Genomic DNA, 16,701 nt, shown 5'->3' on the forward strand with positions numbered 1-16,701 from the left:
TGGGCCAACTATTGAGCAACACAATGGCAAGAACCACGGTCCTGGAAGGAAGACTAAGCACGATCGAGGACGATTTTTCTCCACTACAGCAAAAAATAAATGTGCTACAGAAACAAATGGCCATACAGTCAGCAAAATTAGATGCGTTGGAAAATAGTAACCGCAGGAATAACATCCGCCTGATTGGCCTCCCAGAGGGAAGCGAGGGGTCTAACCCCATAAACTTTCTGGAAAACTGGTTCAGGGAACTTTTGGGCAATACCCCTTTTACCACTCTCTTCGCTATTGAAAGGGCCCATAGAGTTCCCGCAGGCCCGCATCCATCAGAGGGCCGTACCAGGCCTCTGATATTGAGACTTGTGAATTATAATGATCGTATTATTTTGCTACGAAGGACCAGGGAACTGAATGATGTTTTTTATAAAGGATCTAGGGTTTCGTTCTACCCAGACTTCTCACCAGATCTACAGAAACAGAGAGCCGAGTTTATCTCCATTAAGCGAACCCTCCGTCAATACAAGTTAAACTATGCACTGTTGTATCCTGCCCGGCTACGAATAACCGCTTTGGGCTCAACTTTTTTTTTTGGCACCCCAGGGGAAGTGGAAAAGTGGCTGGAGGAACATAAAAGTGATTTTTAGCTATTTTGCAACCACTAGGATTGGCTAACAGGGCCGGCTCCCTGGGGGCCCTTTTTCTCTTCCCCTCCTCCCCCTTCTGGGGGTGGTGGGGAGGAGTCGAGGGGCAGGAGGACTGTGCCCGTCTTTTTTTTTTTTATTTTTTTTTATTTTTTTTTATTTTTTTTTTTGTTTGTGAGCATTGTATAATATCTGCACGAGAAACAATTCTATTGAGTAGAGATGTGGAATATTTATTATGTTAGTTAGATTTAGTTTGAGGCACGTGATTATAATGTCATTTAGCACTAATTAGCACTTTTTAGCAAAGAGGGGTGAGCAAGGGTGTTAGCATAAATGTTGGTATAAATAGTATAATACAATGCAAATATCACTATATATCTCACATAAGTTTTGGAGGGGTCGTCACTGAATACCCCCCTTTTTTTTTTTTTTTTTTTTTTTTTGGGAAGTAAGAGAGTACTGTATAATATTATATAATATTTGCACTTGAAATAACTCCATTTAGTAGCAAGGGGGAATGTTTATCATGGTTGTATGAGGTATGTTATTATAAGGTCACTCTTCACGGATTAGCATAGGGGGGTGAGAAAGGGAGATGGCATGTACGGCACAACATAGTATAAATACTATTAGAAACGCTTAATAGTTAAGTATTGGGGGTGCTGGTATTGAATATTTCCTGCCATCCCCCCTTTCCCCCCTTTTTTATTTTTTTTGTATTTTTTTTTTTTTTTTTGTTTGACCAGCTCGGGCCTACGCTACATTGGTGGTGGAGTGGCTGAGGGGGGTTGAGGCGAGGCAATCCGGGGAGTCTAGGGGTCCCCGGGTAATTTGGGAGAGAGGGGGGAGCGGGGACGGGTGTCCAGGGTCCTGGGGAGTATGGAAAGTCGGGCCACAATAGTGACCCCCAGGGGATACCCTGATGGGTGGGCGGGGGGGTGGGAGGAGGAGGGGGGGGGAGGGGTCGCTCAGTTGGGTGGGGGGGGTGGGGGGACGAGAGGGGGGGGAGAAGGGGTGGGTAGTAGGGTTAAGGGGGGCACCTCGAGCACGTATAGCTGGTACAACGGAATCGGGGGGGGGGGGCGGGGTGGCGGGCCCGTCGTGGGAGGGCGGGCCCCCTCCTCTCCCTCTCCCTTGTCCCGTCCGGTTTGGATAGTAGTAACATCTATGGGTAGTGTACACATCATATCATGGAATGTGAGGGGGCTGGGAGATCCAAAAAAGAGGGCAGCAGTTTTGCTGGAAACAGAAAGGGGAGGTCCCGGCCTGCTTTTTTTTCAAGAGACACATCTAACCCCTAGCACAGCCCCATTGTTAAGGAACCGGAGGTTCTCGGCATATTACCACTCCTTTTATACATCATTCTCTAGAGGGGTGAGTGTTCTTGTTAAAAGAGGCACGGATTTTCTGTGCAAGGAGTCCTCTATTGACAAAGAGGGAAGATTTGTTTTTTTATACGGCCTGCTGCGCGGGCGTCAATGCATCTTAGCTAATATTTATATACCCCCTCCCTTTAAACTGGAGGTAATGGTTAAACTGATGGCGTTCTGCTTAGATAAGCCAGATGTCCCATGGATAGTAGTAGGCGATTTCAACGAAACGTTGGATCCGTATATGGATAGATTCCCTGCCCCATTGGTGACCAAAATAGGGCGCTTGCAGGGTTTCATCTCCGAAATAGGCTTAAATGATCTATGGCGAATACGTCATCCTCAAGTAAGACAGTATTCCTGCTTTTCCAGTACTTACTGCACACTATCAAGAATTGATATGGTGCTGGGCAATAAAGTAGCCGCGGAGGTGGTCCAGGAGATAGAATACGGAGCAAGGGGGGTCTCTGACCACTCCCCCTTGTCCATGATACTGTCTCTGGGTGCTAGACCAGGTCCAAGAGAGTGGAGGATAAACCCGGGTTGGCTGGTATTAATGGGTGGCCCAAGTCCCCCCCAGGATAAGTTAGGGGAATTTCTCCAAATAAATAGGGGCTCTGCCCCTCCGGGTATAGTCTGGGACTCCCTAAAAGCCTATATTAGGGGCACATTAATACAACAAGTCGCAATTATTAAGAGGAAAGCTCGAGAGCAGGACCTAGCAATGAGAAATAAGGTCGCCCAGGCAGAACAAGCATACATAGCAGCTCCATCGACTGTAAGCCAGCGGGAATGGTTGGCCAGCCAACAAGTCTATAAAATAGCTCTCCTAAAAAAAGCAGAGAACAGGCGGATATTTCAGCGTCAGCATTACTTTGGCGAAGGAGAGAAGGTAGGTAGAACCCTTTCTCTCCTGGTTCAAACTAATGGTGCGCCAACAGTAGCCCAGGTAATTAAGTCCCCTACAGGCGATCTTGTCTCCAGCCCTCCCGCGATTATGAGGGTACTTTATGATTACTATAAAAATTTATATAAATCCGTCATCCAGGGACAAGGTAATTCAGCTACTGATTTTCTACTTCGGACAGCAATACCAACTTTGTCAATGGATGATAAACTATCCCTTGAGTTACCACTTACGCTGGAAGAATTAAAAAATGCAGTAGCCGCAATGCCCAATGCCCAATGATAAATCTCCAGGGCCAGATGGCCTTCCAGTAGAAATCTACAAACGTTATGGGGAGGTCCTACTGCCGGAACTCCTCGTGACATTGAATCACGCATTGGAGACGGGGGAACTCCCCGCCTCGATGCGCGAGGCTAATATTATTTTAATCTTGAAGGAGGGCAAGGACTGCCAGGAAGTTCCATCATATCGGCCGATATCCCTGCTATGTTCGGATATTAAAATACTAGCCAAAGCACTAGCAATTCGGTTAAATACATACATCCATAAACTCATACATCCAGATCAGTCCGGTTTTATCCCGGGTAGGGCAACCAGCACTAATATTAGAAGAGTCTTCCTTAATGTCCAATTACCCAGAGATAATGAGGGGGTGGGGGCTATTTTAGCACTTGATGCCACTAAGGCCTTTGATAGCTTGGAATGGGGCTATCTGTGGAGGGTCCTAGAGAGGTTTGGATTTGGCCCCTTATTTATCCAGTGGATAAAATTAATGTACAATAAACCTAGGGCCAAAATCAAGATGGGTACTGAAGCCTCTGAATCATTCCAACTGGAGAGAGGTACAAGGCAGGGGTGCCCGTTGTCCCCCCTCCTCTTTGTATTGGCCATGGAGCCCCTTGCGGCTCTGGTAAGATCCTGCCCGGATATACAGGGATTTCGGCGGGGTAGCGACGAGGAAAAAATTGCCTTATTCGCGGATGACCTCCTATTTTTTATTGGCGATGTGGACTCTACCCTGAATAGAGTGATCCATCTGATGGGTGAGTTCGGTCAACAATCGGGCTTAGAGATCAACTGGGGCAAATCAGCTCTTCTACCATTGTTCAGGTATGGGGAACACGGGGTGCCCTCAACGATAGCAGGCCTGGAGACGGTGACTAAGCTGAAGTATCTGGGCATCTGGATATCTGGGGACGTAAGTCAATATGTCAACGAGAATTTGGCACCACTACTGTTGAAAATGAAGACGAAACTTAATAGATGGTGTGGCCTCCCTCTCTCGGTGGCGGGACGCTGCAGCCTAGTAAAAATGCTTTGGCAACCCCAAATACTTTACATTCTACACAACTCTCCAATTTGGATTAACCAGAAATGGTTCCAAACCATGGATTCGCTTATTCGGGAATTAATCTGGAAAAAGGGGCATGCTCGGATAGGGTTGCATACGCTGCAGCTCCCCGTCGCGGAGGGAGGGTTGGCCATACCCCACTTGGGTGCATACTTCCTGGCTGCCCAACTCCAGCACCTAGCAGGGGCAGGACTTCAAGAGGGGGGGTCTATAAACCATAAGTTGATGATGCTGGGAGCACCTCATAAACTGGTTCCCGAAGCCCTGGAGGCTAACGCCTTTTCCTACAGATGCCCTACTAATATTCTAATGAGGAAGGTATGGCAGCAAGCAAAGCGTAAGTTAGGATATGCGGGAATAACTACTTATACCCCTCTATGGTGTAATCGCCACCTGCCCGAATTAAACAAGGTAGATAAAGCTCCGGAATGGGATAGCCAGGGGATTAATAGAATAGTGCACCTCTATGAGGGGAACGTAATGAAACCTTTTGAAACTATCAGACAGGAATTTAATGTCCCTAATAGGTCGTTCTACAAATATTTGCAGTTGAGACATGCAATTCAAGCCCAATACGGGTCACTCGCTATTGAGCGAACTGAAATTCCCCTGCTCCAGGCCCTTATAGATCGCAGGCATGTAAAAGGCCAGATTTCGCGGCTATATATAAAGCTTAGAGGCAGTTTCTTGAAAGGTGAAGGCCCAGCCAAGAGTAGGCAGGGTTGGATGGGGGATGTTGGCCCGATATCTCGGGAACAGTGGGCTAAAACGCTTGAACAGGGGCACTTGGCCTCTATATCTCCATCTCAGCGAGTGTCCCATTTGTTCCTCATATACCGGGCATATTACACCCCCCAGAAGCTATGGAAAATGGGGAGGAAACCTAGGGATGAATGTCCTAGATGTGGGGCACCGGGTGATCTCTTCCACATGGTATGGAAATGCCCAAAACTGTATAGCTATTGGTTAGAAATAGTCATTAAAATAAATAGAGCTTTCAAGACCACCCTGAAACCCGAGGCCAGGGCCTGTTTACTGGGGATATTTGAAGGGGTTAATATTCCTCTGCCAATTAAGCCATCCGTCCTGAAGTGCTTATATCAAGCTAGGCGACTGATAGCAATTAATTGGCAAGCTAAGGATCCCCCGGATACTGGACAATGGGTTAATGCAATTAACTCTTTAATATGGTGTGAGAGAGCAATGCTTATAAAGCTAAATAATTTAAGAAAATTCGAGATATTATGGTATCCTTGGCTGACTGATATGGGGTTCCCCTTGGAGTGAGGTCAATACATGAATGGCCTAGTACCCGCTGGGCGGGTGGTAGGGAGGAGTTTTCCTCCCTTCCTCCTTACGTGGAACCCTTTCCTTTTTTTTTTTTTTTTTTTTTCTTTTCTTCTCTCTTGCCCATACGGATATAGCTATTTGGCTACGACTGAGACGGTTGTTGCCGGCGCTGCGTGCTCGAGGTGGGGTGGGTGGGTGGGAGGGAGGCCTGGGGGGGGTAGGGTGGGGGGAAAGCGCATCAAGGGCAGGCATTGATGAGTAGGCGCTACATAGCAGCTTCAGTGCATTAACTTGCTCGATACGTAATCTGTATCTTCTTTTCCTTTTCTATACAGTACAATATGGTTATCTATGTATGGAAAATCTTTAATAAAAAGCATATCAATTAAAGCAGGGCAAGAAGTGGGATAGAGAAGGAAGGGGTAGGTTGGTGCTGAGCGGGGGAGTGGGGGGTCTCGCCTCCCACCCCATAACATAACTCCTGGATGGAGTGTTTGGGTGTGGGGACGACGCCTCCACCCCTCGCCTATCGCCAACAATATATTCAACACTTAAGCCCAAATGTGATTTATGCTACGTTAACGTCACTACTCAACTGTACTTTACCTTATGTTTTAGAATGTATCAGGCTACGCTACCCTGGCCCTTTAATTTATTCTTTTGTATTTGTGAAAATCTCAATAAAAACCATTGAAATTAAAAAAAAAAAAAGAAATCCTGAAGGCAGTGATTGGTTTTCGGGGTGCCGTACCCGGCTAGACTCCCAAAAAGTCCCACATATGTGGTATCCCCGTACTCAGGAGAAGCAGCAGAATATATTTTGGGGTGCAATTCCACATATAACTATGGCATGTGTGAGCAATATATCATTTAGTGACAACTTTTTGTAAACTTTTTTTTTTGTGTCATTATTCAATCACTTGGGACAAAAAAAAATATTTAATGGGCTCAACATGCCCCTCAGGAATTTCCTTGGGGTGTCTATTTTCCAAAATGGGGTCATTTGGGGGGGGGGGGTTGTACTGCCCTGCCATTTTAGCACCTCAAGAAATGAGATAGGCAGTCATAAATTAAAAGCTATGTAAATTCCAGAAAATGTACTCTAGTTTGTAGACGCTATAACTTTTGCGCAAACCAATAAATATACGCTTATTGACATTTTTTTTACTAAAGACGTGGCTGAATACATTTTGGCCTAAATGTATGACTAAAATTTAGTTTATTCGATTTTTCTTATAACAAAAAGTAGAAAATATATTTTTATTTTTTAATTTTCAGTCTCAGAGGCAATCAAATACCATCAAAAGAAAGCTCTATTTGTGGGAAGAAAAGGATGCAAATTTAGTTTGGGTACAACATTGCATGGCCGCGCAATTAGAAGTTAAAGCAGTGCAGTGCGAAATTGTAAAAAGACCTCTGGTCCTTAGGCTGACAATTGGTCCGGGGCTTAAGTGGTTAAAGCAATCCACTGAGCAGGTCAGAACCACCTCTGCAGGGAGTCTATTCCACAATTTCACAGATCTTACTGTGAAGAAACCTTTCCATATTTGGAGATGAAATCTCTTTTCCTCTAGACGTAAAGAGTGCCCCCTTGTCCTCTTTGTTGACTGTAAAGTGAATAACTCGACACCAAGTTCACTATATGGACCCCTTATATATTTGTACATGTTGATTATATCCCCCCTTAATCTCCTCTTATCAAGAGTGAATAAATTCAGTTCCTCTAATCTTTCCTCATAGCTGAGTTCCTCCATGCCTCTTGTCAGTTTGGTTGCCCTTCTCTGCACTTTCTCCAGTTCCCCGATATCCTTTTTGAGAACTGGTGCCAAAAACTGAACTGCATATTCTGCATATTCCAGATGAGGTCTTACTATTGATTTGAACAGGGGCACAATGATATCTCTCTCTCTGGAGTCCATACCTCTCTTAATACAGGAAAGGACTTTGCTCGCTTTGAAAACCGCAGCTTGGCATTGCATGCTATTATTGAGCTTATGATCTACCAAAACCCCCAGATCCTTCTCCACTATGGATTCCCCCAGTTGTACTCCCCCTAGCATGTATGATGCATGCATATTCTTAGCCCCCAAGTGCATAACTTTACATTTATCAACATTAAACCTCATGGGCATTGAGGTCGGCTTGTAAATTGGAGACATCCTGTAAGGACGTTATTCCACTGCATAGCTTGGTGTCATCTGCAAAGACGGAAATGTTACTTTTGATCCTAGACCCTATATCATTTATAAAGATATTAAAAAGTAAGGGTCCCAGCACTGAACCTTGGGGTACACCACTGATAACCTTAGACCAGTCAGAGTAAGAATCATTAACCACTACTCTCTGAATTCTGTATTTTAGCCAGTTTTCTATTCATCTACAAACTGATATTTCCAAACCTGTAGACTTTACCTTACACATGAGCCGTGTGTGCGGAACTGTATCGAACGCTTTTGCAAAATCCAAGTATACCACGTCCACCACCACCCCTCTGTCCAAGGTTTTACTTACCACCTCATAAAAAGAAATCAGGTTTGTCTGACAACTTCTGTCTGTTGCTTAAAATATTTTTTTTACTGCAAGAACTTGTCTATGTGGTCTTTTATTAATCCCTCCAGTATCTTCCCAACTATAGAAGTTAAACTAACATGTCTATAGTTACTTGGTAAAGACTTTGTTCCCTTTTTAAATATAGGCACCAGATTGGCCCTACGTCAATCCAGTAGTACTATTCCTGTCATTAATGAGTGCCTAAAAATTAGATACAATGGCTTTGAAATCACAGAGCTCAATTCTTTTAGGATCCAAGGGTGGATGCCATCAAGGTCCAGGTGCTTTATCCACCTTTATTCCGGTCCAAATATTTCTGGACCATATCACTTTTGAGCCATTGTGTATTTGGGGCTGTGTCACTACCACCCCATTATGGACATGAGCTCCCCCATGCTCCTTTGTATACACAGAGCTGAAGAAAGCATTTAATAAGTTAGCCTTCTCTTTGTCCCCAGTCACCCACTCCAGATTATTTTGTAAAGGGCCTACATGCTCAGACTTGACCTTTTTACTATTAATATATTTGAAGAACTTTTTGGGGTTTGTCCTACTATCTTTTGCAATCCGTCTTTCATTTTGAATTTTTGCATCCTTGATTTCCTTTTTACATATTCTGTTATATTCTTTGTAACATTTAAATGACACTAGCGTTCCTTAATTTTTATATTATATTTTTTAAAAGCTCTTTTTTATAGTTTATAACTTTTTTAACTTTGGCCGTGAGCCACATTGGTTTTGTTTTTAGCCTTTTATTGCCCATGGGAATATACTTTGCCGTGAGATCACAAACAGTCTTTTTGAAGAATTCCCATTTCTGTTCTGTGCCCATTGATGCCAATATTCTCTCCCAGTCTAGGTCCTGGAGAGCAGCCCTCATCCTTGGAAAATTTGCTCTCTTGAAATTAAGTGTTTTTATCTTTCCCGTATTTTTAGGGGACCCCGTAATGTGTTAGGATCTATACTGGTATGGACAGGTAATGTGTTAGGTTATATACTGATATGGACTGGGTAATGTTTTAGGTTATATACTGGTATAGACTGGGTATTGTATTAGGATATATACTGGTATGGACTTAATAATGTGTTAGGAACGAAAGGATGCCACAAATTATCACCCTACAGAGGGCTGAATTCAAGGACACCCCGAAAATCAAAGTGAAAAAATGATGCAGCATGCTAGTCCATTTTGCTGAAATTTCATTGCAGCAACTCAGTAGTTTGTATGGCCCCCATGTGCTCGTATGCATGCCTGACAACGTTGGAGCATGCTCATAATGAGACAATGGATGGTGTCCTAGGGTATTTCCTCCCACATCTGGACCAGGGCATCATTGAACTCCTGAACAGACTGAGGTGCAACCTGGTGGGGTTGGATGGACTGAAACATAATGACTCAAAGGTGTTCTATTGGATTTATGGCCAGGCAAGCCTGGGGACCATTTAATGGTATCAGTTCCTTCATCCTCCAGGAACTGGCTGCATACTCTCGCCACATGAGGCCAGGCATTGACGTGCACCAGGAGGAACCCAGGAGCCACTGCACCAGCTGAGGGTCTGACAATGGGTCCAAGGATTTCATCCCCATACCTGATGGCAGTCAGGGCGCCATTGTCTAGCCTGTAGAGGTCTGTGTGTCCCTCCATGGATGTGCCCACCCCAGACCATCACTGACCCACCATCAAACTGATTATGCTGAACGATAGGCAGCATAAGGCTCCATGCACACTGAAGCTCAAAAAAGCTTTTTCTGGACGCCAGATTTCTGGCAGAAAACGCTGGTTGAAAAATGTGCTTTTAACAGCATTTTGCACTAGTGTTTATGAGCGCTTATTAGCGTTATCGTTTTTGGGTGTTTTCAATAAAAATACACAGAGGACACTCCAAAAATCCCACAGCGCATTCCAAACTCCCACAATGCATTGAAAAAATAGAATGCCGAACACTAATTAACGCGTGTTTATGAGCGTTTATCGGCATTTGTTGATTTTTGGCGGTGAAAAACGGCACGTTGAGCGCAAATTTCTGGCGTTCAGAAAAAACCCATAAACTCCACTGCTCATTAAAGCTAAAAACATCCATGTGTGCATGGACACATAGGCTAACATAGAGTGGAGTTTATGGGTCTTTAAAAAAAACGCCCAAACTCCAATAAACTGCAGTTTATGAGCTCCAGTGTGCATGGAGCCTAATCTTCTCCACGTTTTCTCCAGACTCTTTCACGTCTGCCACATGTGCTCGAGGTGAACCTGCTCTCATCTATGAAAAGCACAGGGTGCCAGTGGCGGACCTGCCAATTCTGGTGTTTAATGGCAAATGGCAATCAAGCTCCATGGTGCCGGGCAGTGAGCATAGGGCCCACTAGAGGATGTCGGCCATCCTAATTAAGTCTGTTTCTGATTGTTTTGTCAGAGACATTAACACCAGTTGCCTGCTGGAGGTCATTTTGTAGGGCTCTGGCAGTGCTAATCCTGTTCCTCTTTGCACAAAGGAGCAGATACCAGTCCTGCAGATGGGTTAAAGACCTTCTAGGGCCCCGACCAGCTCTCCTAGAATAACTGCCTGTCTCCTGGAATCTCCTCAATGCTCTTGAGTCTGTGCTGGGAGACACAGCAAACCTTCTGGCAATGGCAACATATTGATGTGCCATCCTGGAGGAGTTGGACTGCCTGTGCAACCTCTATAGGGTCCAGGTATTGCCTCATGCTTCCAGTAGTGACACCAACCTCTATAAGGTCCAGGTATGGCCTCATGCTACCAGTAGTGACACCAACCGCTATAAGGTCTGGGTTTGGCCTCATGCTACCAGTAGTGACACCAACCTCTATAGGGTTCAGGTATGGCCTCATGCTATCAGTAGTGACATTGGCCCTAGCCAAATGCAAAACTAGTGAAAAACAGTCAGAGAAGATGAGTAGGGAAAAAAAAATGTCACCTGCAAAACCATTCCTGTTTTGGAGTGCATCTCATTGTTGCCCATCTAGTGCACCTGTTGTTAATTTCATTAACACCAAAGCAGCTGAAACTGATTAATAACCTCCTCTGCTACATACCTGACCAGATCAATATCCCAGGAGTTTCATTGACCTGATGCTATACTTTAATTCAGCCATTCTCAACCAGGGTTCTGTGGAACCCTGGAGTTCCTCCAGGGGTTGCTAGGGTTTCCTTGAGCTGTGGCCGATGATGAACCACTTTTTTGATGGTGCCTACAGATTTCAAAGTTCAGCATCACTTAGCAAAGCCAGTAGCATGACACCAAATATCTTTTTTGCCGTCTTTAATGGTGGCAATCTGAGCACCACTTTAAGGGGTACATTCTTCCTAATGGCCACCGGAATCAGGGGCAATTGTTCCTATTGACTCCTGATAAATTGGTTTTAGTAAGTAAGTAATTTTTGGGGTTCCTCTAGGGTTAAAAGGTTGAGAAAGCCTGCTGTAATTAAAAAAGTCTTTCGTTTTTTTGAGCAGTGTACATTTTAGCAGTAGAAGAAACACCAATTCCGGCTCTTTTTGTACACATTTTTTGGAGTTGTGTTAAAGTGTATGTCAACCCTTAAAGCTGAAATCCTAGCAGATCTAAAAAAAAAAAATTAAATTAAAGTACCTTTGTATTTTTTTATTGCAAGCAGTGTAATTACCAGATATGAGCCTACAAGCGGGGGCACAGTCTACAACTGCGGAACATGTTTTTTTCCAGAGATAGACCCAGATTTAAGGAGGCTGTCCCCAAACAAACAAAACGGGTTCCAGTCATAGTCTGGGACAAATCTGGGGCTGTCCCTGGACCTGGGATGTCTGGTCACCCTACCAAATAAGGACCTTCATGGCAGGATCACCAGGTATTTTTCTTAATACAATCTGCAGAATAAAAAGAATGAAAGTTACTTCTGATATTACATCAACATTTTAAAGATTTTAGTGATTGGGTTTAGATACTTCAAGTGAATTTTGTATCAAAGCATGGCTTTTTCTCAGCAAATCAAGCTTTTTTGCTACTTTATGCAGGTTATAAAAATCTTTTAAGTGCTGCAGTCCTTGGCAAGTATGTATAGCTTTTTTTACAAGACATTCCTATAACGGCAATCAATTATTAAGGGAAATTCCTGAATGTAGCATTAAATCTGATGACAAAAATGTTCAACATCAATGGCCAAACTCGCTATCTGGGTTAATGAACTTGCGCATTTTCCTGCTAGGTCTGGTAAAGCCAAGCTATTTTACTATGTAGACTGAGACTTTCTAGCCAATGAAATGAATGTTTAATGTTGAGTTGTTCTGAAAATGCATGGCAATGCATATCGCTTGAATGACCCAAGGCTAGGGTAAAGCTAAACTCCAGGTAAACACAGTGCCTTGACAAAATACTCATATCCCTTAAAACTTTCCATATTTTGTCATGTTACAACCAAAAGCGTAAATGAGTTTTATTGGGATTTTATGTGATAGACCAACACAAAGTGGCACATAATTGTGAAGTGGAAGGAAAATGATAATTGGTTTTCAAAATTTTTCACAAATATGTGAAAAGTGTGGGGGGGGGGGTATATTTGTATTCAGCCTGTCAGATACTCACCAAAGCCGAAGTGCTGAGAGCGGCTTCCCTTGCAGCTGGGTGCACAGTACCCCTGAGGATGGAACAGTGGGTACAGGGCACGAAGAAGCACGGTTGCCAGCAGGTGACTAGTACGCAGAAGGTCTTCTGAAGGAAGAGATGCCCGTGCAGATCGTCTTGGAACTGGTAGAAGCAAATGCCTGCCAGGGGTTCTAACACCTGGAGTGAAGGCCGAGGGTCAAACACAGGTATCAGTCCGTGACACAGAGGATATTCCAGAGGCAGGCCGATGGTCAAACACAGGTATCAGTCCGTGAGACAGAGGATATTCCAGAGGCAGGCCGAGGGTCAAACACAGGTAACAGTCCGTGAGCCAGCAAGGCTAAGTGCAGAAAACAGAGGATATTCCAGAGGCAGGCCGAGGGTCAAACACAGGTATCAGTCCGGGAGTCAGCAAGGCTAAGAGCAGGAAGTCCGTTAAACAAGCCAGGGGTCAGATCAGGAGAGAATCAGAGTAGTCTTCAAGCAATCCGGGTCACAACAGGAAGTGGTCAACAGGAACAGGAAACAGAGGAACACGGGTGAGCTGAGGAGACAAACCAGCAAAGACACAGAGCACATTGATGCCTTTTATAGGCCTGTCAGGCCAATCAGGTAAGGCCCATAGCCATGCGCACAGGTGTGCACATGCGCGTACGACATTGTATCATATCACGCATATGCGTGTCTCTTTGTGCAGCTCTTCACCGCAGGCGCACGGGGAAGTGCTGACGTTGAAGTCTGGTGATTCTCTGACACAGCCCCCTTTACTCTGATACCCCTAACTAAAATCTGATGATGTCACAGTCCCAGAGGATGCTGGGACTGTGACATCATAATGGGTGGGGACATCACCCGGTGACCCCGCCCATTGTCCCTAAATAAGTCGGCCAGAGACAGCATCGAGTCAACATCTCAAGGAAGAAGAAAAGAAGAGAAGAGAAGAAGAGAAGAGAAGGCGGCGACAGAAGACCGGGCCACTGCCAGTAAAAGAGCTGGAAGAAGGAGCGGAGGCCCGGCAAGAAGAACCGAAGAGGGGGACAAGACCCCTGAAGTCGGAAGAAGAGGCGGCGGTGACAGAAGACCGGGCTCCTCCGCTAGTAAAAGAGCTAGCAGAAGATAGGAGTCCGGCGAGAAGACGGAAGAAGACCCCCGGAGCTGTGCAATTTTTAAACCCTTGTGTGTTGTGTTTTATTTACATTTTTTTCACAGGTGAATGGGTAGGGGCACATTGTACCCCATACTCATTCACATAGGGTGGGGGGCCGGTATCTGGGAGCCCCCTTATTAAAGGGGGCTCCCGGATTCCGATAAGCCCCCCGCCCGCAGACCCCAACAACCAATGGTCGGGGGTTGTTGGGAAGAGGCCCTTGTCCTCATCAACATGGGGTCAAGGTGCTTTGGGGTGGGGGGCCGCACGGCCCCCCCCTTCCCCAAAGCACCCCCATGTTGAGGGCACGCGGCCTGGTACGGCTCAGGGGGGTGCACTCGCTCGTCCCCACCCCCTTTCCTGACCGGCCGGGCTGCGTGCTCGGATAAGGGTTTTATATGGACCTTGGGGGGACCCCCACGCCGTTTTTTGGTGTAGAGCTTCCCCTTTAAATCCATACTAGGTAACTGGGACAACGAGGTGTCAATCTCGCCAATGGAGGCGGCGACATTGACTTCCTTCGCTAGTCCCGGCTACCTGGAGCCGCATTCAAAATGAACGGACTTGCCTCCGTGTGTGGGTAAATCCGTTCATTTTCAAAATTACGGCGGACTCCCGCCATAGTCCGGCGGACCTAGTCCGCCAGAAAAGCCCGGTTGTGTGTGGGCAGGTCCGCTCGTTCGGAAAGTCCGGCAGACTTTCCGGCGGTTTGTCCGCCAGACTAAGTCCACCGGATAGTCTGATCGTGTGTACGTGGCATTAGAATGGCCTAGTCACAGTCCAGACCTAAATCCAATTGAGAATCTGTGGTAAGACTTGAAAATTGCTGTTCACAAACGCTCTCCATCCAATCTGACAGAGCTTGAGAATTTTACAAGGAAGAATGGGCAGAAATGTCCCTCTGTAGATGTGCAAAGCTGGTAGAGACATCCCCAAAAAATACCTATGCCAAGGTTTTTTGGGTCAAGTAAGAGTCAAAGGTCAAGTTCATGGTCAAATGTCAGGGTCAGTATATTTTGGACAGGAAAAAAAATAAATAAAAAAAAGACTAAACAAAAAAATACCTAGATCGAGGTTTCTAGGTCAATGTCAAGGTTAGTGTTTTGGTCAAGTAAGGATAAAAAGGTCAGGGTCAGTATATTTTGGGCAGGATTTAAAAATATATATTTTTTTTTTAATTAGTATCAGTGTCTGTGTGTTTTAGGTACAGCAAAAAAAAAAAAAAAAAAAAGCAAAATGAACACTATTGTTTCTGGGCTGTACTGAATGAATGAATGAATGAAATACTTGTATAGCACACAATGCGAACTGAATCGCCTCTAGGTACTACAGGTACAAACAACAAATAACATACACATATGTGGTATTGCTGCAATTGTAGGGAGCAGGAGAATTTATTTTGGGTTGTTCTTTGGTGGTAGGTTATGGTAGTAACAAGAAATACATAGCTAAATTTAAAGACATTTTTCATTTTTTTTTTTTTTTTACTATTTTTGGGTCAGTTTTCATAATAATGACCAAAAAAATCCATTACAATTTACTACCAAATGAAGGCCCAATTTGTCCTAAAAAAACAAGGTATAATCCACCTGGATGCACAAAGTCGTTGTGACGATGTGTACAGTTTTTCTAACACATGTCAAAGTTGCAAAATTGTGCTTAGGCATTAATATTTGTTTTACCCTTAGGCACACATTTGCTTGCATTTGAAAAAAATATATATTTACTGATGTATTCATAAATAAAATTGTCATCATTTTGGGTTTTTTATATCTGCACGGACTTCAACCTTAAGTGCTCAATAAAAAAATAAAAAAACACATCGAAGTTGCAAAATTGTGCTTAGGCATTAATATTTGTTTTACCCTTAGGCACGGGTTTGCTTGCATATGCTTTAAAATATATATATATACTGATGTATTAATAAATACAAAATGTTATCATTTTGGGGACTTTTATATGTGCCCGAACTTCAACCTTAAGTGCTCAATAAAAAATAAAAAATAAAAAAAGTCACAGTTGCAAAATTGTGCTTAGGCATTAATATTTGTTTTAACCTTAGGCTGCGTACACACGGGCGGATTGTCTGCCCAACTAAGTTCGGCAGACAATCCGACAGACAGTCTGTTCAAAATTTGCATGAACGGACTTGACCACACACGATGAGCAGACAGTCCGCTGAAAGCGTGCATGATGACGTGTACAGCACGTACGACGGGACTAGAAAAACGACGTCCTATACACTGCAATGCAACCTTCGGCCGTGTAAACCCTTTCTGAGCATGCGCCATACTTAGTCCGTCCAACTTGCCTACACACGAGCGGACTGTCCGCTGAAACCAAGTTTGGACGGACAAAACCAAGTTTGAACGGACTGTCTTACGGAAATTCCGTAAGACTTTGTTCGTCAGACTGTCCGCTGAAAAAGTCAGCTGAAGCCCACACACGAGCGGATTGTCCGCTGAAACACTGTTCAGCGGAATAAGTTGGACAGACAATCCGCCCGTGTGTACGCGGCCTTAGGCACGAATTTGCTTGCATTTGAAAAATATATATATTTACTGATGTATTAATAAATACAAATTGTCATCATTTTGAGGACTTTTATATCTGCCCGGACTTCAACCCTAAGCACTCAATAACAAAAAAAACATGTCAAAGTTGCAAAATTGTGCTTAGGCATTAATATTTGCTTCAACCTTAGGCACGAATTTGCTTGCATTTGAAAAAAAATATATATTTACTGATATATTATTAAATACAAAATGTCACCATTTTGGGGACTTTTTTATATCTGCCCGGATTTCAACCTTAAGTGCTCAAAAAAAAAAAAAAAAAAAAATATAAT

At 44.2% G+C, this 16,701-nt stretch overlaps 1 protein-coding gene across 2 annotated transcripts in view; it reads left to right on the top strand.

Annotated features, from left to right (window-relative positions):
• Positions 1–16,701, top strand: part of PAPPA (pappalysin 1) — a 418,033-nt gene that overhangs the window by 168,184 nt on the left and 233,148 nt on the right. The gene's annotated exons all lie outside the window — the stretch shown is intronic.

This window comes from Lithobates pipiens, unplaced genomic scaffold (assembly GCF_037356315.1).
Source record: "Lithobates pipiens isolate NorthernLeopardFrog02 unplaced genomic scaffold, aLitPip1_a1.2 Scaffold_1, whole genome shotgun sequence".
NCBI lineage: Eukaryota > Metazoa > Chordata > Amphibia > Anura > Ranidae > Lithobates > Lithobates pipiens.